A 22,977-nucleotide genomic window follows, 5' to 3' on the forward strand; every position below is an offset into this window, starting at 1 on the left:
CTCTTCTTGGTCTTTGATTTCGTTAGGGTCTTCAATAATTGGTTCACTTGGTGGCTCTCCTTTGTAGGGCTTAAGTAGGCTGACATGAAAGCATTGTGTTTGAGCCAATGGTTGGGAAACTTGAGTTGATAAGCCATCTTATTGATGGGCTTCAAGATTTGGAAAGGACCGCTATTTTTGCTAGCTTAGGATAATACTTTTGATGGTCCATAGGATTTTTCCCCGTCGTTTTCCTCAATCGAGCCTTAGGAAACTTAAGTAAGACCCAATCATTTTCTTTGAGCGTTAAGGCCCTTTTTTGTGCTTGTCGGCAGCAGCTTTTTGCCTTTGTTGAGAGATGGATATAGCCTCCTTAATCTTTTGAAAAGATTCTTATATTTCACGGCTCTACTCATCAGCAGCGAAGATCTTCCCATGTACTTTAAGTACCAAGGGACTTTTAGGTCTTCCCTCAATTATTTCAAAAGGTGCTTTTCCCGTAGAAGTATGTACAATATTATTGTATGCATACTCTACAAGAGGTAAGTACTTTTTCCATTGTGAGCGTTGATCTACTTCTGTAACATAGGTCTTTAGTAGATCGAGTATCATAAGATTGGCTATCTCACTATGGCCATCCGTTTGTGGGTGATAGGCCAAAGGAAAATTCAATCTTGTTCCTAGATTTTCAAAGAGACCTCCCAAAACTAACTGGTCATTCTAGGATCTCTGTGTGACACGATGGATGTTGGCAATCCATGGTGTTTGATTTGAAAATTTGTGATATGAAGAGAGTTGCCAATTGGTGTGCCTTGATAGTCTTTTTGACAGGAATAAAGTGTACTTGCCTGCTAAACATGTCGACTATTGTCCATATTCTTGTATTCCCATGGATAGACTTGGATAAGCCAAAGATAAAATCCATGGGTGTACTCTCCCATGGTGAATTTGGATTAGGCAATGGCTAGAGTAATCTAGGTTGCTTCCCTCTATCATACTTGGTCTTTTGACATACCACACATTTTGAAACATACTCTTGTATGTCCATTTTCATGGTAGGCCAATAGAAGTATGTTTCTACTCCTCGGAGAGTAGGTTGCCCCGCATAGGGAGGAGGATGGGATTCATACATGATTTTCTCACGAAGGGAGTGGATAACACATAGCCTATTGCCGTGGAGAAGATAACCATCCTCCAAGGTGAATGGTTCCTCTTTCTTCCCCAAAGCAAGGGCTGACATTATATCTCTAAAGTCAGGGTCAATAGCATACTCATCTATCATAGAAGATAGATCATTGTGAGTTGGTCGTCGTGGAAATGCATCGGTGACTTGATTGTGCTTACCAGCAATGTGATCAATATGGAAATTAAATTGCAAAAGAAAATTTTCCCACCTCATTTGTTTGTTGGAAAGCTTGGTTTGCGTCATGAATTACTTGAGACTTTGGTAGTCTGTTCGTAGAATGAATGGAGTCCCCAATAAGTAGTGCTTCCATGTGTCTAGGGCACGTAGAACAGCTAAAATCTCTTTATCATAAATGCCCAAGACTTATTCATCCATATTGAGCCTTCGGCTCTCATATGCTATGGCATGCCCTTCTTGAAGCAAGATTGCTCCAAGGCAATCACCACAAGCATCACATTGGACCTCAAATGGCTTTGAGAGATCCGGAAGCATGAGGACTGGTTGGGAGGTAAGCTTCTCTTTGAGCTTGTCAAAAGAATTCTGCTCCTTAGCAGTCCATAAATACTTAACATTCTTCTTTGTTAAGTCATGGAATGGTCTTGCTATTTGAGAAAATTTAGCTATGAAGCGTCTATAGTATGCACACATACCAATAAAGCTTCTTAGCTCATGTAGATTCCTTGGATTAGGCCATGATTTTATTACATCCAACTTTGATGGATTCATTCGAATACCATCTTGAGAGATAATATGACCTAAGTATTAAATCTCTTGAAGGAAAAAATCGCTTTTCTTTTGGTTAAGAAAAAGCTTTTCTCCCTCGATGCTTGAAAAATCACTTGGAGATGTTGCTTATGTTCCTCCAAGGACTTGGAGTAAATGATGATATTATCAAAGAACACTCCCGCAAATGTGCGGTAGGGTCTAAAGATTTTCTCCAATTAATCGATTGAATGTGGCCGGTGCATTAGTCAATCCAAAAGGCATGGCTATATGTTCATAAAGACCAAACATTGGGCGAAACGCGGTCTTTAGGATATCTTCATCCACTATCCTTATTTGATGATAGCTACTTGTAAGGTCAATCTTACTGAAGTAGGTAGATCCTTCTAGCTTATCAAACAGATCATCTACTCGAGGCACGGGAAATCTGTTTTTGATAGTGATATGGTCTAGTTCTCGATAGTCCACACATATACAATATGTACCATCTTTATTTTGCACTAAAAGGACGGGAGAACAAAAGGGAGAGGATCTAGGCCTCACCATCCCTTTGTCAACCAATTCTTGTATTTGCGTCATGATCTCCTCTTGTTGAGATTGAAAAACTCAATAGGGAGGCTTGTTAGGCAGTGAGCTCCCTGGTAGGAGCTCAATTCGATGTCATCACCCCCTCGTTTTGGAGGTAAGTCCATAGGGATATCATCGATGAACACATCTTGGAATCCTTTTAGAAAATTAGACAAGTCTAACTCTTTTTTATTCCTACCTTTTACATTCAATGAATCATTAGGACCTTTTAGGGACTCTTTGACAAAAATCATGTACGCAAAAACTGAGCTCTTCGTTGATTTATCAAAAGCAGGTGAATTTACAAGTGGTATAGTATGACCAAACTCACTAGCATCTATATACATGTTCTTTCCCCTGTAGGTGAAGTAGATTCTCCTTTTAGGGAACTTCATGTTGGCAGCCATGCAGTTGAGCCATGGTGCATGTAGAATAGCATCCTCATGTTGGAGAGGAGAGATGAAAAAGTCTTCTTTGTCAACATAGCTTTGGACATGGAGCCTCAACCTCCCAATCAAGAGAGTAATGGAGGCTCATTGTCCATCGAAAGCAGTGTTGGCCGTTACAGCATCTCCCATCTCAAAAGCTTGAATGCCCAACTTGGTGGCCAACTCCGTTGATATGAAGTTGTGAGTAGAGCCAGGGTCAAAGAAGATGAAGTCATCATGCTCCCTTACCTTTTCCCAAGCATAGAAGAGAGGTGCACCTTTGCAATGAGCATCCTCTTTTGGAGCTTCGATGGTGGAAGCTCTAGGAGTCTCATTTTGAGCATTTTTCTTGGGGCAAGAACGATAGCCATGTCCTTGCTCCCCACACTTAAAAAACTTATGGTCCTTGCAAAAAGCTTCCAGCTCTTTAGGAGAGAGTTTGTTTTTGCATTTGTAAAGTCCCTTCTCCTTGGACCGATTGTTGTTGTTGTTGTTGTTGTTGGAATTGCCTTGGAAAGAATTTTGGGAATTGGTTTTCCCCTTGGCATCACTTTTGTTTTTATTTTCCATGGGCTTGACATTTTGTCTATCCCCTTGTTAAAAATTGATGCATGAAGCAGCCATGGTGTGGTGTATTACTTCAGTAATAGAACAAGCCGTTGCGAGTTGACATACTCGGCCATCCCTTCAGGTAGTCCCACACAAAACTATCGCTTTTGCTCAGCAAAGCCTATCTTTTGAAAGACAATAGCCTTGAGATGTAAATCCAAAAATTTATCTACATACTTGTGGATAGACTCAGGAGAGAGAAGCTTCAAACTTGTCTACATACTTGTGGATAGACTCAGGAGAGAGAAGCTTCAAACTGCACCATTTGCTGAGCACTTTGTCCTTTGCATCGCTTACAAGGAATTGCTTCATGATGGAAACTCGTAGAGTTTTCCTTGTCTTTGGGGCTTTGCCATTGCCATGAAGGCTAGCCCACGGGCCACCATTGACGAGCCGATTTCTGGAAGTGCATAGCTACATGGTGTAGCTTGGAGGACTCTGTGAAGCCCTCGTCTCCAAAGGTCGCATCAAATTGCTGGATAAAGGCCAACACTTTGTCAATAGCACCAAAGGTGCCATCATAGGTGAGAAAAGAGATACTCTTTCCTCCCTCTTGGAACTTCTTGAGCTTTTGTGACCTTCACCATGTAGGGTATGATTTGTGATGTCTACCCCTCTTGTATTCTCTATGAGAATACCCATATCTTTTATCGGAAGAGGAGGAAGGTGAAGAAGAAGAAGAAGAGGGTGACCTCTTTTCTTGCCCTTTTCTTCCTCTGTTTCCTCTCTTTCCTTTCGGAGTGACGAGGAGAAGGACTGTGTGTTGATATTTTTCTTTTGGGAGGAGTTGGCGATCGTTTAGACCGCCGTCTTCATGGAGCCACATCTTCAGAAGAACTTAAAGTTTCATTACTTTCTTGCTCTTTGGATTCCTCCTCTTGTATGGGAGAGTCTCTTCTTTTGGGGGGGTCTTCAGAGACCTCCTAAGCTCTTTTTCCTCTTGGAGAGGAAGGGTAATCCCATAAGCGTGAAGCTATTGAGTAACTTTGGCTTGCAAAGCAAGGTTGCCCATAGCTTGTTGCTACCTAGTAACAAGATAATTGACAAACATGGGGGCATCATCATTAGCACCTTCATGTGCAAAATCAAAGTTATCAATGTTCATTCTACTCTCTTGGTTATTGTCATCCATGTTATCAAAATTTGTGTACTTACTTAGTGTATGCTTTGGCAATTCAAAACCTTAGTTGGCACTCCTCTTAGCCTTTGAAAATCAGCACTTAAGTATCTACACCCACGGCTCAAAGTGGTTGATTATAGAGAGTAGTGGAGTGGGTCTAATATTGCAAGATTTTTGAGGGCTAGCTCTTTTTGGACTTCTTATGGATCAATAATGGTAAAGCCATAGGCAAGTCTAAAAACACCCCATTATTAAGTCCAAAGCTCCCGAGAGGTGTGCACAATATCCCACATAGTGGGCTCAACAAAACAGATAATAGATCCCAGTCCCACTTACCCTAATATAATTAACAAAATCAACCATTTATAGGCTACTTAAGGACCTCTCTTCTTAAGAAAGAAAAGAGAAACCAAATGCTCTGATACTAATGTGATGGAAATGGCCTATTAACTTTCAGAGTATCAAAAATTAGAGAAAGTACTTTTGTGGAATTACTTTGTGAGCATAGCGGGTGCACTTAATTGATGGTAGCAACATAAATATAGTATTTAGTTAGCTTGGCATGAACAATATGTTTGCAAGAGAGAGAGTTTAGAGAATCTGACCACAGTTGAGGACCGGATTTATGTGGATCCGGTCCCTCCTCCAATAGGCTTTTGTTTTATAGTTTCTCCCATCAACTTGGTACAATACAATCTTTTGTGTTTCTTGTGACCTAGGTGATGCAATGAAGATGGAAAGCTTCATGCATCACGAGCATAACATAAACTTTGTGGAAAGCATTAACTATCCCAAGCCTCAATCCCAACACCTCAAACACCTTCGAAGGTGGAGAGAGCTAGCAGGGAATGAGGGTAGGGAAGAGGAAGAAGAAACATTTCATAGAAGAAAGAATTAGTTCCTCACTTATCATCACTCTTCTTGCTAGCATACATAATAGCATAGTAATGAAGATGGAGAAGATGGCAAGCTTGAGAATTGAAGCATGGCTCTTGGTTGGATTTGCATTTCATAGTCAAGAGTGTTGGTGTAGGCTCTTAGCTTCTCTACTTGCTTGGAGAAGGAGATGGAGCTCTTGCACTTTGCACTACACACAATGAGAGTGTGTGAGAGTGTGTGTGGGAGAGTATACCCCTCAAACAACCCCCTAGCTTGCTTTGGTCGACCCCCCCTTGTAGCTCATGATTGAAGTCTCTTTATTTTGTTTTTTTTTAATACTTTATTTTATATCAAAATGTCAATGTGATCTTTTCACCTTGTTTAAGTAGATCAGACAAGGCATCTCTACTACTTCTTTATAGAGTTTGGAAAAAATAAGTGTATCTTAAGGATGATTCAATTTTTTTCATTTTGACGGCCATGAAAACACTCGCCTTTTCTTTCAACATTTACACAAACTTTAACCTCACTATTTGTTGATCATTTCACCTCTACGTAGATGTGTGTGCATTTGTGTGGGGGGCTGGGGACGAAGGAAAAGTGCATTTCCCATATCCATAAACCGTTGTCGAAGGCAGTGGTGGGGGCCATACCAATCGATAGGCCAGTTTGGAACCGCTAGTTTCTAACGCTCGTGTTACATTGGGACATGCAGACAACATTTATTCTCTTCCCAACCAATCAACGGATGTGTCGACGGAGTCACCTATTACACTGGGATGCTGCCAATGTTTCCCCAACTTTAGTTGACCGTCTAGCTTAGCGACACACTTTTTCCAAACCTGTATCGGCCTCCCATGCCCGCCCAACTTCAACCCCAACACTAATCGTGCCGTTTGATTGGACACGTAGTAACTTTTCTAATTTCTCGCACGTGCTCAGTGTGACAGCATTTGTGTTAGCTATTGTAATCCGAACTCTTCTCATGCAAGGGTATGCTGATCATGGTCATCCAACTCATGATGGACACGTGGCCCAATGTGATAGGGGCCTAATTATGTGTGTATATAGACAATACAATTCTATATCAAAACAATACAATTGCACAACTGATTGAGACCTACTTTCGATAAATCTTCCCCCTCCCCCTTACCTTCAACAGGCCATCGTGACTCCTCACCTTGTTTCTTCCTCATCTATGGGTCTTCTCTCATCTAGCTCGTGTTTGATTGCGGCATTATGTTGTGGGTGGCTTGTGACATGGGACATGCTTGTGGCAGGGGGGATCTCATGGTAATGGCTCCCTATAGAAGCCACGAACCTGATGTAATCTATTTGGTATGATCTGGAGTGATGTTGTGGTGATCTTAGATGCCATGGCCAAGTGTGGGCATGGCTAGATTTGTAAACTTTTTGGTTTTAATATATAGTTCACTCACAAATTGTGAGTTTTGCAACAACAATGAAAAAAAAAAAAAAAAGAGATGACATGAGGATTCCTTGAAGTTTCAGTAGTTTCCCGAGTTCCATTAAGAAGCAGTAGAGATACTAAGTTAGGGTTCGCGATCGAGAGGTGAGGGGGTCTCTCTGTGCACACCTCATGGGCGGGGGTTCCGTAGGAGGCTGTTTGCAGGGGAGGATGGCCTTGCCTAGGGCTCTATCGTCAACGATGCTTGCATCAAATGTGTAGCGATGCTCTTGCAAGACGGTGGTGCTTTGGATGGGGGTACTCTGGCTGGCGACCCTGTTCTAGGTGCTCTCCCTCTCGCATCCCCCTCTTTTTTTGAACCATGCCTAGGTGGCGGCATGCCCTTGTACCTACAGGGGCGAATGCTGGCCAAGTCGGGTGGGGATGGTTCGTGTGCTACTGTGTATGGATGTTTGTTGTTCTTGCTGGACCTCCGTCATGGCTCTGTGGTGGCTTCGGTTTTACTTCTTGGCGGTTGTGGGATGTGAAGTTTTCTGGTGACTGTTCGAAGGTGGTCGAGATGGGTTGCCTTGGGGCATGTGGGTGTTTGAGGAGGTAGGGCGGCTTTGCGAGGCGCGCTGCACATAGCTTCTAGGATTTTGTGGATGCAAGTGATGGCCTGGTTTGTCATGCTTGTGTTCGGTGCGGGAAGACAGGGCTTATAAAGGTGGCAGCTCCATGGGCCCTGGTGGCATCCTCCTACAACAACTTTGGATTTAGTTGTGGCTCATGGGCCGGGTGGCTCTCGTGTCAGCCGGTGCGGCAATAGTCGAATGTAGTTGATGATTCATGGTCCGGGTGGCTCCCTTGTTAGCCGTTGTATCGTTTCGTGTGTGGGTGGCTCCCCGTCTTAGCCAATGTAAATATGTTGGGTTGGATGCTAGTGCTAGGTCTGAAGGGAGTGCTAGGCCTAAAGCGAGTTGTGTGTGGACATTTTGGTTTTCTTAATACAATACCACTCACAATTGTGAGTTCTAGAAGGAAAAAGAAAAAAGGAGTAGAGATACTTCATGCTGAGAGGAGGAGAATATTTATGTTGTGGAGCCGTAGGGTTTAAGCTAAAGCTACTCAAAATCTTCTTCAAACGTGGCACTAAACGATCCACTATTTGAAGCTTGACAGTTACACATGTTCACTGGATAGGAAGCAAAGCAAGCATGATTTATATACCTAAACTATGGAATGTGTGTATGTGTGTGTGTGTGTGTGTGTGTGTGAGAGAGAGAGAGAGAGAGAGAGAGAGACCCCTCATCAAGCTTTTACACATGGAAGAATGAGAAGGCCACACTGTTTTGTCTCCAAGAAGTGTACATTGGTGGTCCTTTCTATACTCTCTCCACAACACCATCACCCATCACCAACTTACATATGTGCAACCCGTACTCTCCTTTGTTGACTATATACGCTCATTGCTCACAACATTTTCAAGAGTCGTTGGAAGTGGCCATCATGATTTATGTCCTGTATTAATACTCCAAAGTTTATTGTTGGGTGATAGCTCCCTTGGTAAGAGGCTCCAAAAGTAGAGACAATGTTCAGGGGTCACGCACCACTCTCAGACACCTACAACCTAATGCTTGAAAATTAGTTTTATTCAAAAAACCTACATATTGACAAACCCTAAAGGTAAATTGATCAAATTTGAAGGTTTTACACTAAACTTCTTTAAATTTTGTCAGTTTTCTCACCTTCAAATTTAAATTGCTTTAAATTTTGTAGGTTCTCTCGTCTTCAAATTTAAAATTTAGTGCTATATCTCAAAATTTGCAGGTGGGATTACACTAAACCTAGGTTTTTTCGAGCACTGCTCCAACTCTCAACCTTTTGTGAGCACAAAGTGTTTTAGACAAACTATTTCCAAAGCTTCTTTTTATGAAACCAAAGTTCAAAAAAATTGACCTAATTTTCACTATTATTCTCAAAACCTAGGCGGGTTTTTCCTTTTTTCTGCATCGTCCAATCTTGCCGTGTGCCGTGGTCATCCCGCCGCCTTTGTACGCTCCCCCATGTTGCCCACTGCGCATGGGATAAACTAATTCTTATCCAGGCACCCTTCATTTTGCAAATGGATTGCTAGAGTTAAATCCGTCTTTTTTAGGATAACTCGCTTAGCATGCACCATCAAAAAATGCCATCTTGGAACAACTGCACCAAAATGTCCTCGGTGGCATCCCGTAGAGCCAATACAGTTGCACATTGTATGCGTGTAACAGAATCACTATATTCATCCATTATCCCTCTCACCACCCTAGACAAAGCCGCTTTGGGTATGATTGGCTCACTGCTTTTTTGATACTTTCGGATCTCTCGCAATGGCAATTGTGCATTGCCTTCATCTCCGTTTCTTCTATGCTGTCGGTGGTGGTGGAGGAGACGCCTGCCTTGCCCATTGAGGAGGATCATTTTTGTACTTTTTTCTCCTCTCCTCCTAGGCCCATTGTTCTTTGGATGTGACCTTGTTCTTCTTTCTCTTTGCACATTGTTTGGCTCTTTTGAGGAATTTTAGAAGGCCTTGAGCTCCCAGCCTTCGCTTGTTGGGACGCTTGAGCTCTATCGTCTATTGCTTTCCTCTCTGCCTCTGCTCGTGCTTGTAAATTACCCAAGTGATCTCTCTTAGTCTCAGCTCTTTACCAAACCTCTTGCTCCCTCTGTCTTTTCTGTTCTTCTTGCACTCTTTGTGCTTCCTTCTCAGCTCAACGGGGTTGCCTGGTATTACTTTGATTACCCTTTGTTTGTATCGTGGGATAGTTTTCGCGGTTACTTGAGCGCTAGCTGTTGTGATGACACGCAAGGGCTTCTTATTTCCCAACGAACCCCGATATTCCTCTTCAGTTGCTCTTGTCTCTTGTGTGGGTCTGTTTAGAGATGAAATTGATGGGGGATGTGGCAGAGGTGTGAGGTTGGTAGACTTTAGTGGTGCGAGATCACCAAAAATCTATTGCATGGTGGTTTGATAATCTAGATTTGATGGTTGGGGAGGCTGTTGGGCGTCTGGAGAGGGTTGCGGTGTTGGGTTATCCACATGTAGTTGAGAATGTGGATTTGAAGCCGTAGATTCTGCATGAGGTATTGATTGCTGATTTTTGGTGGTGTGATGGTGGTAGTGACATCGATGTGCATAGTGGTCTGCTCGTGTGAATCGTCCATATGGTGCAAGATATGAGTGTGTGCTCATTTGGGCTTGAGAGGATCTTCTAGAATGTGCAAACAAGAAACGAACTTCAAGTTGTGAGTTTTGAATCATATAGTACTTAAAGTTTTTTTAAGAAGTTAAAAACTCAATAAACCTAATAAAAATTTTAAAAAAAACTCCCAAACAGACAAAACTTGACCCACACGACCACTGATTGGGGTGTCAAAAAATCACTTGGCATTACAATGCATGTTTACAATAGAAATAGTTAATGTCAAAAATTTATTAGTTTTCCACCCAATGCTTTCCATTCCGCTGCCTTAAGGCATCTCCAACTATCCTCGGAATCGATCTTTTGCACTGGAAGCATGATATGATTGTGATCTCCTGACGCTAATCACTTTTCCTATTCTGTATTTTCAAACTTCTTTGCACTCTAGTCATATTTCTCTCTGTCCCCGCTAAAACTCTATAGAACCAATTGAACATCTTGTGTAGGGCATTGCTCTTTTTTCCTTCCACCTCCATGCCATGTATTTTTGAAATACACTACTTTTGCTTGATAGTGTGAGCGCTCTATTTCTTGGCTACTCCAGATGTCCAATGAACCGTATGTGTCAAGAAAAAATGCACTATGTGTAAAAAGAATGTGCTTAAAAAAAAATTAAACTTTAGTTCAAATACATATGTTTTTTTATTGCAGAGACAAAGTGTTCAACCCACCATGTAATGTGTTATGTGTGTTTTCCCCTAGGCATCCACCATTTGCGATGTGAAACTATTGATTACAAACTTTAAGGTGGATATCTTATCACATGTAAGCTTTGCCTTTTCAAGCATACAAAAATATTATAAACATAGCGTAATACCTAGGGTTGCTTCATTACCTCTATAGGTGGTAATGTCACGCACGTTTTCCACAATTGAAACTCATTGGGACTTTGGGAGTCAAAATAGTCTGAAAGCAAATGCTTAGCTTTATTACCACCCATACATATTTTATGAGGACGATCCTGTGTACTTCCAAATGCCTTCATGTCCTTTGATAGCTCAACTGCACCCCCATGTAGGCAAACACTTGATAGAATAGATTCAAGTTCTCTTATACACTCTTCTCTTCTTTCTTTAGGCTCTATCTTTCAAGCATAATTAATATGGATCATAAGTAACTTATCAAGAATTCATAGACGGGCATGAAGGGTGCACACATGCACATTTATCAATGTAATCGGTAGAATATGATCCCAATTTGGATCGTCTATGTCTTGATTAGGGGGTACACTCTGGTTACAACTGAGGATACCTTAAAACCATTGTTGTAGTGCTTTATCCACTATTTGTGTAGTGGACACACCTTTCACAGAGTTCATTGCAACTTTGTCATCCTTATCCTTACCGCCCTTTGACTTGTTGTGGCCTTTGCACCCTTGTCCTCAGTTCCCAATGAGACTTTATTGTGGCATCAATAAATGCATAGAAAGAGGGTCATTGCACCTTGCTAAATGCCACTCAACTTGGAATGTACCCATACCTAAAACCTGCAATCGTTGTCTTTCTTGTTGTTGTCGAATGACATCAACGATTGGGTTGTGATTGAAATACCATTTCACGGATTCATGTGTCTCATGTGGGAGATGAAAAGCTACCAACCATATTCTTCTCTGATTGAACACCTAAACATGTGTTTCCCTTCTCGCAAGTATTTAGCTCAACATCGACACCCACCAAGGCCCCGTTCATCAGTGTAACGCTTATCCTTTCGATTCGGTGACCTTTGAAAATCTCGCACTCATCAAGATTCATTAAAAATATAACTTTGCTATCATACTCTTCTTGTGTCAACCCATAAAATCTAATCATTGATTCTTGGAGCTTCAACAAGTTAACATACACATTGTTAAACTTATTGTAGCATAAGGATTTGTTGTCTTCTAATGGCATGGGAATCCTCCACATATTAAAATCCACCAAACAAGCTTGCAACATCATTATTGGTGTACTTTTTTGCAATGCTGACACTGTAAGGTATTGGCAACAACCTAAAAAGACCTTTTGCCTTGTGAACTAGTGTGACAATTCTGTAAAAAGCTTCGTAGGCCTTGAAACTTATTCCTATGTTGTCACACACCTCCATCATCTCCTGAGGTGACACAATGCTCTTAATCTCACTAAAATACTTCTGGTGCAAAACATTAGCAATACCAAAATTGGATGGATCATCCAATAGCTCCACCATTTCCTGTGGCTTGATGATATACTACAGCAGAGTATGTCCAGCTGTTTGAGCATCAAAATCAATTCCCATCATCATCCGTGCCAAGTTCCTACATATTGAAATAAAGTTATCACAACCTGCAAAAAATGTAGGAAATCAAAATCTTGCATTCGTATCCTTATCGAGTTTGATGGATATGTTTCTTTCAATCTCTTACCACTTGAAGATAGCATCGGCATCGCGTGTCTCTTGTGCCTACAAATGTGGTAGCCCAATAGAACATGTGTGAGATAATCGATTCACCTACGCATATTACATGCAGTGTGTTGTAGGTGAACATAATTGTCTAGTCGACGCTCTTGCTCCATTTTTTGCTGCTCTACTTTTTTATTAAGCTTTGCCATCTCATCGTTCAACTGCTTCTTCTTCTTCTTGTTGGCTTCCTCTCTGGGTCTTTCACGTACTTCTCTTGCAATGACAAAATAGACAACAAAGAGATGTTTTCTTGCTTGCCTTTCATTTATAAAAGTTGAATACAATCTCTAAATATAGCCAAATAGTCTGTCTCTTCCATCTCCAATAAAACACTGTAGCTCAGTGGCGTTATGAAAGGGCGGTGATGCATTGGTCAATGGATCTTTAGGGTAAATATGACCGTCAACCCATAAGTTGATTGCCTTGCACCCAATGTTCCATAGCTAATCTGCACAATATGGATTATATGTCTCAAGTCAGACAGTTGCGTACTCTTGCTCCAAATCAGCCTTTAATCGATATTGTTTTGGCTTTAGGGGATTGAATGACATTTGTGTTAGCTAATCAAGCAACTTGGAGAGAGAATTTGTAATGGTGACTGCTACAAGTAGGTGAAGCTGGCTACGGAGGGAAAAAGTGGAGAGTACTCAAAGATAGGAGAAAAGGATTATGTTGTGGAGGGAAGCAAGAGAGGGAGTACAACTCGATCTCCTTTGAATTCAAATTGTGTATCATGAGTGTAGAGAGAGAAATGTTGTTGCACACATAGGTAATTGAGTTTTCCATTGCTCTCACCTGGAGCTAGAGTGGGAGAAGCATGAGAGAGAGAGAGAGAGAGAGAGAAAGACAACAAAGGAAGAGAGAGTCGGAGAGAAAGCATATCTGCAACATTAGAGGATTTGCACTTTCTATCAGAAGTAGGCAACATAGAATGTCCCCTCAATGATTGGGAGGGGGAAGTGAAAAGAGAAAAAAAAAGGGAGAAAGAGACAGAGAGTTGACTCACATTTTAGAGAGAGAATACAGTGAGAGAATGTGAAAATCTGTTTTTTTGGTAGGGGACTGAAAAGTGCTTCCTTTATTGAGATCTAAGTGAGAGAGTGTTTTATATGCTAGAGAGAGAGGAGAGGGGTGGGAAAAAGACGTTTTAAAATTCATTTACCCACCTCTCTTTTGGGTTACTAAATAGACTATTTTCAAATACAAAATATAGATATGGCAATTTTAGAAATCCAAGCATTGGCCTTTTTTCCCTCTCTTTTAGGCTTGGTCAAACTTGGCTTAAGCTTTAAGCATTTCCTTGAATTTCCAAATAAAGAGGCCCTCTTATACCCCATTCACTTCCTAATGCATAGCTCATAGTCTATGATGATGAGTTCATTCCTTGTTCTCGTGGACGAGACAAGGGAGATTTGGGTCCTGTGCTTTCATTCCAGCTTCACCGAGGACAAGGATGAATTTCCTTTTTTTGTATTGAAGACACTCTAAAAATATCTAGGAGGCATGGCTATCAGATGGGACGTAGACAAGGTCATGCTACTACAGAAGCAAGCAGCGGTTTTGATGTTTGTTGTTGGATCTGGCATCTATGGCTTGTGAAGTTGCTACTTTTTGACACATGTTGGGTATAGCTTGTGAAATCATAGACGCATGCTAGTTGGCACAATATAGAAAACATGATCAGCTCAAACATAAGCATCGAGTCCTTTAGCTTATAGAAGAGGCCCCGCTGCCTGAGGCAAATGAGAAGACGAGATTGCCCAACCTCAACGTGCTCACGACAGATGTTGATGACAAAACACATTGCTCAAAAAGACCAAGGCACAAGGAGGAGGGTCCTTCAGATAAGGACAAGAGACCAAAGTATTCTATATCGTTTCTTGATGACTAAAAACAATCAAAATATTTTTTTTAATGCATCAAAGTCAGATTGATTTTGTACCAAAATCTTGCAAAGTATTTTATTTTGTTGCAACGATCATTTATTTTATGGAAAGTTGAAATTCCATAAAGTCTTCTAGATACATTAAGGTTTGTGTATGGAGTTATGGCACAACTTGCAACGGTGTTGTCCAAGCCCTTCCCTCACGTTGTTTCTATAGCCACCAATCTGCATGTTGTACGTTTTACTTGTATGCTTCAAAATGTGCATTCCAAAAAGCTTAAAATTATCTTTCTAGGTGCTAGCTAAGAACTTTGATATATTGAAGTGGGTTTTCCATCAAACTAGCATCCCAAAAATTATAAGCGAACAAAGAAATGGAAAAAAGCTGGATGTGGAGGGCATGGGCTCCTATACAGTGGAGTGGCACATAGCGGGAGACCTAAAGACCTTGAAAAGCATGTACAACGTTTTTAAAGGAGAAACAAGCAAAAGCCCTTGCTTATATTGCATGGGAGGGCTTTACATCCTGGACAAACCGTATTGGAGAAGAGTGTCAAATAGACACTCATATAAAAAAAGTGTGCATAACTGCATTGAATGTGAGTTATGCCACATTTGTCTTGTATTTGTGCTAAAAAAAGAGAGAGATTCAAGCAAATCGCAATGTATATTATTATTTAAAAAATTAAAACAACTAATAATTGTTTTTTGAAAATGTAAAATTTTAACATCAAAATAAGGAAAAACCAAGCTACAATTACGATAGCCCGCCATCCACTGGTCGTGCAACATTCTCTCCCTAGCGCTAAAAGGACCAAATTTGAGTCCAACCTTCTCCTAACGATTGCTTCCCTAGTGATAGAGAAGGATCTCAAGTTTTTGAAGATTGATGTTGTAGCTCGAAAGTTGCAATGGTATCATCGCAATTGTAGCCATCTACTTTGAGATTGAGATGTAGAGCCACGCGGAACTCTCTCTCTCTCTCTCTCTCTCTCTCTCTCTCTCTCTCTCTCTCTCTCTGATTGGCTCTACCCAAACTTGTATTTTTTCCTGTTGCCACAAGCTAAAATTCTCTTGTCTTTAAAGTCCATTTGTCCTTGTTTTTTAATGTTGTTGCTCCCGGTTGAGCATACCGACAATGGCACCCCATTGGGCTGGTGTAGTTTACAAGATGTTTGGATGAGGGTAAGCATGCTCAAAAGTTTTGTTTGATTGTGTGTGTTGACCTCTAGTGCCAAAGTGTCAATGGTCTGCACTGCATATGTAAAGAACTTGCGTCATTGTATGGGATGTGATGTTGGACCTCTCGATTTTTGTAATGTAACTTTAGTGTCAAAAAAGATAGAGAGAGAGAGAGAGAGAGAGAGAGAGAGAGAGAGATGGATAACAATAAAAAAAGCTCTGTCAAAACCTCGCTCCAATCGCCTCTTGAGCGAGCATTTTTTGTAAAATACATAATCTAAGCAAAAAAGGAAGAAAAGCTCACTTCAAAGCTTGCTTAAAAAGCTTGATCCATTCCACTCGGCATTTTAAGGTGCACCCCACAAGAGTCTTGCTGAGAATTCCAACTTGTATTGGTGTTGCAAAAACTATGTGCCTAAGTGATTAGCATGGGTCATCATTCAACTAGTGGTAATCTTAAAGGCCTTGGGCACTATAGCATTGCTAAACCATAACACTAAGGTATAAAAGGCATCATGGTTCATCATGCAACTAGTGGTAATCTTAAAGGCCTTGGGCACTATAGAATTGCTAAATCGTAACACTAGGTATAAAAGACATCAGGTAGGCAATGAACCTACTTTTTAGAGAAGTGGGGGAATGAAGGGAAGCCTGAGAGCTTGGGTATGGAGCTTTCCATTTTCTTCTCCTATTCACTCTCCTTCATTGCTAACTTTTTATGTGTGAGTTGCTTGCAATCTTTACGTGTTTCAACTTGCTTGTTACCTACCTATCCATGCATGACTACTCATCTCTAAGGATATGCACGTGTTTAGTATAAAGAAGTGCGATTGCTTATGATTGCTTACCATGGCCAGACATGCTAATATATGCTATTCCCTATGTGTCCTTGTATAAAGAGTGTGTAGATAGGTAGCCAGATAGAGCTCACCTAGGTTGTGTGTGTAATAGTCAAAAGAGTTGTGTAGGTAGGTAGTAAGATGGAGCCCCTAGGTTGTGTGTTTGTGTGAAGCAGGGAGAAGAGTTTGAGGAGGAGTAAGAGGGTTTCTTATCTATAGCTTTGATCCCTTGGCTCCTCTTCTTCAAGCTTTTTCTTTCCATGCTTATTTGATGATGCTGTGTCATTTCACGAGAGATGTTTCCATTCCCTCGTTGTGTCATGCTCCTAAGGTTAATATTTTTGTTAATGATCCATCCCACCTCCTTGCCACATAGAACCTTTACCTCATTGTCTCTTGCCACTCCCAAAACTTTTGTATCCACTCCACGTTTTTTTGAGCCATCATACAATCCTTATGTGCTCACCGTCTTTACCCTCGTTGTCTCTTGCCACTACCAAAACTTTTCTATTCACTCCATGTTTTGTTGAGCCATCATATAATCCTTACGTGCTCACCACCCCAACTAAGACCCCTTGCTTCACACCACATAATGAAGTGTTTGAGACCCCTCATTTCACACCACACAAGACCTCTTTCTTCACACCAAAAAAGACCCCTTGCTTCACATCGTAGGGATCTCCTCGCTTCACACTACTGGAAACCACTCTCACAACCTCCATCCAGACCCTTCATCGTTTTCAACAAGATCAATAGTACTAAGGGCGTTCTTATAGGGGCCAAATCATGAGTGGGTGGTATACCTTTATTGGCCAAAAGCTATTTTTTCAAAAGAGAATACTCGTAAATATTTTGCAAATCAATTCTAAACTTTGCGCATGTTTTAGATTTAGATCCTTTTTTTGAAGAGCTATCTAGTGATATGTAACATGCCCTAGATTTTTGTTTTGATTAAATATATTTGGTCAAACACTTCCAAAAATAGCTATGTCTAGGTAAAAGCTCTTTTTCCCACCTACATCACATATTCGGCATCAAGTCATGAATACAAAGACCCTCCTGCTCCCACGCCCAGACACAAAATCTCTGCATGTCTCCCCCCCCTTCTCTGTGTGTGTGTGTGTGTGTGTGTGTGTGTGTGTGTGTGTGTGTGTGTGTGTGTGTGTGTGTGTGTGTGTTGTGTTGGCTCTCAGATAGAACCACTGTCTTTCTCTGCATCTTTGCAAATGGAAACTCTCCGTTATTTGGACAAATCCTTGCTCAATGATCACCACCTCACTGAACCCAAAAAGTTTAATCCGTTCTCCTTTATTTGGACAAATCCTTGCTCAATGATCACCACCGCATTCATAGCATGGTCCTACAGGTGGTGGAGAAGCGTGTGGAGCCCCATCGGTTGTCCTACTCTAGGAGGATACCCCTTAGGTTTGTAGTTATGGTTTGCCATGAACATAAGCATATTTTCATCGACCGAGTAATGGTTTTTCGTTGGTTGTGCTATGTATGAGGGCTTGGGCATCTCTTCAGGAATTATCCATGGAATTTGTCCCTCCAGAGAATATGCATTCCCATCAAACCCCCTCTCGTAGGTATTGTCTAAATCCTCTCGATATGAAACTACCTGGATCATACTCTGATCAGAAGGAGTTTCTACAAGTTGAAAAATCCTTACGATGGCCCTATTTTCCTGGGGTAAAGGAGGTTGATGCCCCAACACAGGTTGAGGTTTTTCCTGGCCTTGGATTTTGTTATTTGGCCCTACTTAGTATCTTGGAGGGGGTGGAAATTGTTGCCCTCTATGTGGTCCGTATTGTCTCTCTCTAACATAGTTCCGATAATAGAAACATTCATGGGTTTCATGGTTTGTCCATTTTTGTTCGGTAGCACACCACTTCAGTACTCGCGGTATGTTTACTCCTGGCCTCTGTTGAAGGTTGCACCACTGGGTTGGATGATCTCCTCCACAAGTGTCACATTTTTGGGTGGGCGGTTGTTGTGTGTTTGGGTTCGTCCCGTTTCCTTGGTTTATCCTTCTGATCACCTTCTCAATCATTTAATCAATGTCCGGCACAGTTGGGTTTTGCCCATCCAATTTCATTGTGTACTCACTAGTGGTTGAAGAGGTACTACTTGTTCCCTGATCTATGTCTTTCATTCACCTCTTCATATGCCTTGCAATTATCTACCAGATACAATGCCTCTTTCGTGACTTGCTCAAAAGTTACACATGCCTTTAAGTGCAAGTCCTTTTTGAGCGTGTCATTTCGCAATTCTTCTATGAAAAGGACTAGCAGTCTTTCATCCTGAGGTAGTTCCTGAGCAGGGCATCTTTCTACGAATTGCTTGAAACGAAGCGATGCTTCCTTTACTTTTTCTTTTTCTTTTTGTATAAATACATAGATCTGGGAGACAGTGTTATGCTTGATTCCTCTCTTTGAGAATTCCTCAGCGAACTCTTGGAGAAGTTGCTCAATGCTTGGGAATTCCAGGCTGTTTAAAGGTTGGAACCAGGTCAGGGCAGTCCCTTCTAACATCAACCCAAAACCTTCATATTGAGTATGGAAATCTGTTACCTATTCCGCTGTCAACACTTGTTTGAAGATCAAAACATGGGCATACGGATCTTCTGATCCACTATACTTTTTGGGTACGCATTTTGCCACTTGAGATGCTCGCATACGTCTAGCCTCCGCAACCATCCTTACAACCCCTGGTCCTCCTGGTGTGGTTTCTCTAGGTTCATAATCTCCTCTCGATACTACAAGTGGTATCCTATCCGCTATATGTTCATCAAGTCAATCTTGTGTAATAGTCGGAGGGATTCTAGTGGTGTAAGTCACATCAGGAGCAATATTGCCCCTATGTGTGTTCATGGAAGCCCTAGACCCCATTGATCCTAAAAGCCCTGTGTTTGGAATTCGTTCATGTCCAAAAGAATCTTCCATTTTGGTTCTTACTGGACTTACATGTGCAGTCCCAGGTCTCATGTGAATAGTCGTGGTTTTCACCTCTTCCGAATTTACATAGTATTGGTGGAGTGGTCCCCCAAAATATGTATATCTCTTTAACTCCTTACGATCCATAGGAGAGTACTTTTGGCCATACTTGTCTATTATGACCACCTGAATACTTCTCCCTTCCGTGTACGTAAAAACATACAGTTTTTTACGGTCAGTCAGTTCCTTGATGCGGGGTTCATCACATCTATAAATAGAGTGTTTTTTCTCCATTATTAAACTTATATAGCCCCACATACATGTTGTCTGTATTAAGATTCTTTGTCTCATTGGTGCATCTGAGCCCCGGGTTTTGCTTATCCATCTTGGGTGGCTCATCTGCCAGCTCTTGATCTACCTTGTCCTTGGTGCCAGTCATCCCCCATTTATCCACAATAAAGGGGTTATGAACCACTAGGTACATCATTGCCTCTCTATCAAAATATCTATCCCCGTCATAATCAACATCTACAAGGTCTTTGAACTTGCTCGGTTTATTTTCAAACTTAACACGGTAGCGGTCCATTCCATCCTTATAGATTTTGACCTTAAGTACATTTTCAAATTGAGACTTTAAATATAGCAGTTTTACATCAGATGCAGGTTGAAAAGGACCTGTCTCCATGGAAGCTGTTCCTGTAGGGTTCAACTTGTTAGAATCCTCAGTCATGAGATTGTTTGATCTTTCTGGCAAAGTGCCAGAGAAGCTCTCCTCTAAAATGGATTCTAAAGGTGGCAGTGGTCTTTGATTCAGACTTTCTTCAGTTGAGTGATTGCTCCCTTGGTCCAAGAAGCTGGGATTCCTATGTTGGTACAATCTTCCTGATCACAAATCATGAAGAATTGGTATTGCAGAATCCAAACCAGGTTACCTCAATAGCTAGTTTGAATTCCTTGGTTGATCTTACTTGCTGGGTAGTATCCTCTAGTACCTGCAATATGTCAAAAAATGCTTGATAGTTGTGAGCTTATAGCCGTTCGTGTTAGTTATGGCTTTTAATTGACAAAATTTAATTAGGTTTTTCAATAGCACACAATCCCGCACACAACATAAAAAATTCAGGTCCAATTTCAATTTTGAAAGAGCCACCAGGGTCCTTTGGACTAGCTCTTTGTGTAGTGAAATTCTACTTCTGTTCTGACTCAGAGGAACATGGATCGTGATCCATGTTGGAAAGCCAAATGGACTTTTCTTGATACCATCAGGTTCAGCATGATTAGGTCTTATGGTATCAAAATTTTTAGAAATGAACCTCTGGATTGGAAGTCAGGTCAATTATGTCACTTTGCCAGAGTTCGTGCCAATTTTGGGCTTTTGGTATGGTTTTTTGTATCCAAATTCAATTTTGAAAGGACCACTAGACTCTTTGTGATTCCCTCTAGCTATGGTGCAACTTTTGTATCAAAATGTGTTAGAGGAACATGGATCGCGATCCATGTACCTTAGTGCCAGAGTGGACTGAAACTTGACTCACAGCTAGTCCTTGGCCTACTGATGCTGGCTATATGGTTTTTGAATATTTTGTTTTTTTAGGTCAACCCAAAGTCAGTTTTAGGGTATGTTCCAATGGTTTTCCCCATGCTCTGATTTTTGCCCCCTTTGCCCTCTTTTTGAACTTTTCTGATAAGGGTTCCTTGGGACAAAGTACTTCAAATGTTATCACTTTTCTACCTGCCCAATATCAGCTCAAAATTTCAAAAAGGTACATGGATTGCGATCCATGTTTGGCAAGATTTTGGACTGATACTTTGTAAGTTTGTGATAAAAGGCCTGTGATGCTATTCTCCAATTCTTTTTGGATTTGATCAACTTTTTCCATGTCAAAAGCAAGATTTTTTGTCTGCTTTGCGGTTTTTTGCAAACAACTCCTTTTTTGGTATTTTGATCATGTTTTTTCACTTTCTGGCTATGGCTCTTTTTGGAAAAGTTGTTCCCTTAGTAATCAGGAGTGCACTATTCAAATTTCACTGTCAGATGTCTACCAGGAACATGGATCGCGATCCATGTTGGGAAGCATATGGTCATGATTTTTGGTTCTGCTAGTTCCCTGCTTCTAGTTGATCCCAATTCTCTTTCCTTTTTGAATTTGGACAAGTAAAGGTTCAATTTTTTTCAAAATTTCTCAATTTCTATGGTTTTGCTTTGCTCAACCCAATTTCTTGATTTAAATGATCTTTTAGCACTCTATTTTTGACCAAACTCAAGGTTCTAGTGCCTGAGAGCCCGTTCTAAGCAAAGGAAATAGTTTTAGCACATTTTGCTAGAAAGGTACATGGATTACGATCCATGTTGGACAGACAAATTGGAATTTTTTTGAACAATCTGTTTCTAACAAGCTTGTCTATCCCCTTTTTGAAGGTTTTGTTGGGTTTGCTTCAGTTTTGAAGCTCTGACCATCAATTTTTCAACTTTTCAGAGTTATGGTCTTTGACACCAAAATAAGGTTTTGAACAGCTTTTTCCTTGATCCTTTTGGCCCCGAATGATGGTGCAAATTGTTACTTAGCCTGCTCCTATAAACTGAAATAAATCCACAAACATAAATGAATTTAGAAGTACAAAAACGACAACGAAGTGTGTGGTGGAACAGTCCTTTTCAAGCATGGGAAAATTAAAGAACAAAATACTCTCTTGTACTTCACTTACACCTTTCTTTGCTCATAAGGAGTAGCATTGGCTAGTCTCGGACTCCAGTCTCTACTAAGCACTAAACCTACGTCTAGTTGCTTTACTATCTATGTGTAAGCGGGATGGGTGTCAAAAGCTTTGCAAGGGATTTTTTTGTTGACTGAGTCACTCACCACCTAATTACCGGTTTCCTCGGTAGCGGTGCCAATGTTAGCGGGTCATCGCGACGGATGTCTGCAACAATAGCTTTTTGTACTAACATAATGTCAATATGCAAGGAAGCGACTCGGGATGGGGCACGGAGACTTAATGAGAGTGTCAATCTCACCAAAGTGAACTCAGAGGGCTACTCATACTACAAAAAAAGCAAATCAACCACTTCCTAGTCAGAGAATGAGTATGCATCCAATCTCACCGCTCTAGTTCATCATGCCTTTTTGGCATCCAAACAAATTCGGAATGCAACGAAACTTAAGGAGAGGTACTACAACACCTAGGGGCACAATACTACCAAGTTCTGCAACCATCTGGGAAGGTACATAAATCACGATCCATAAAAAAAAAAGTGCAGGAAAATGAAGCAGAACTATACGGAAAGGTCCCCCTCAAGCATAGAAACACTTATCCATGGTCAAAACATTAAAAAAAAACCATTTTAACCTTCAAATCAATGCACTTAGCTCACAAGCAATGCGTCCGGAACCACAACAAAATTGAGAATGGTTATACTTAAATTGTAGAGCAAGACACAAGGAACACAATGTGCTATTCGAGAATGAATTTTGATTACCAATCCAAGAGAAAAGAGGATTACAACTTGTAGCAGCAAGAGGCTCTCACAGTGAACGTTCAAAACTCCTTTGAGCTAATGATATCTTTTTGCCT

The 22,977-nt window shown here is 41.0% G+C and overlaps 1 long non-coding RNA gene across 2 annotated transcripts; it reads right to left on the reverse strand.

Moving 5' to 3' along the window:
* Nucleotides 1-10,909: 10,909 nt before the first annotated feature.
* Nucleotides 10,910-16,620, reverse strand: LOC147420674 (uncharacterized). Of its 2 annotated transcripts, none has more exons than XR_015187046.1 (3): nucleotides 15,934-16,620; nucleotides 12,525-12,775; nucleotides 10,910-12,444 (listed from the first exon to the last, which is right to left on the reverse strand). It is a non-coding gene; the product is annotated as an uncharacterized LOC147420674 (long non-coding RNA). The 2 variants fall into 2 exon arrangements; XR_015187047.1 differs by having other exon boundaries at nucleotides 10,911-12,444; nucleotides 12,525-12,770.
* Between the last annotated feature and the right edge of the window lie 6,357 nt (nucleotides 16,621-22,977).

The sequence above is a fragment of the Adiantum capillus-veneris genome, chromosome 28 (assembly GCF_014529385.1).
Source record: "Adiantum capillus-veneris isolate H3 chromosome 28, ASM1452938v2, whole genome shotgun sequence".
Taxonomy (NCBI): Eukaryota; Viridiplantae; Streptophyta; class Polypodiopsida; order Polypodiales; family Pteridaceae; genus Adiantum; species Adiantum capillus-veneris.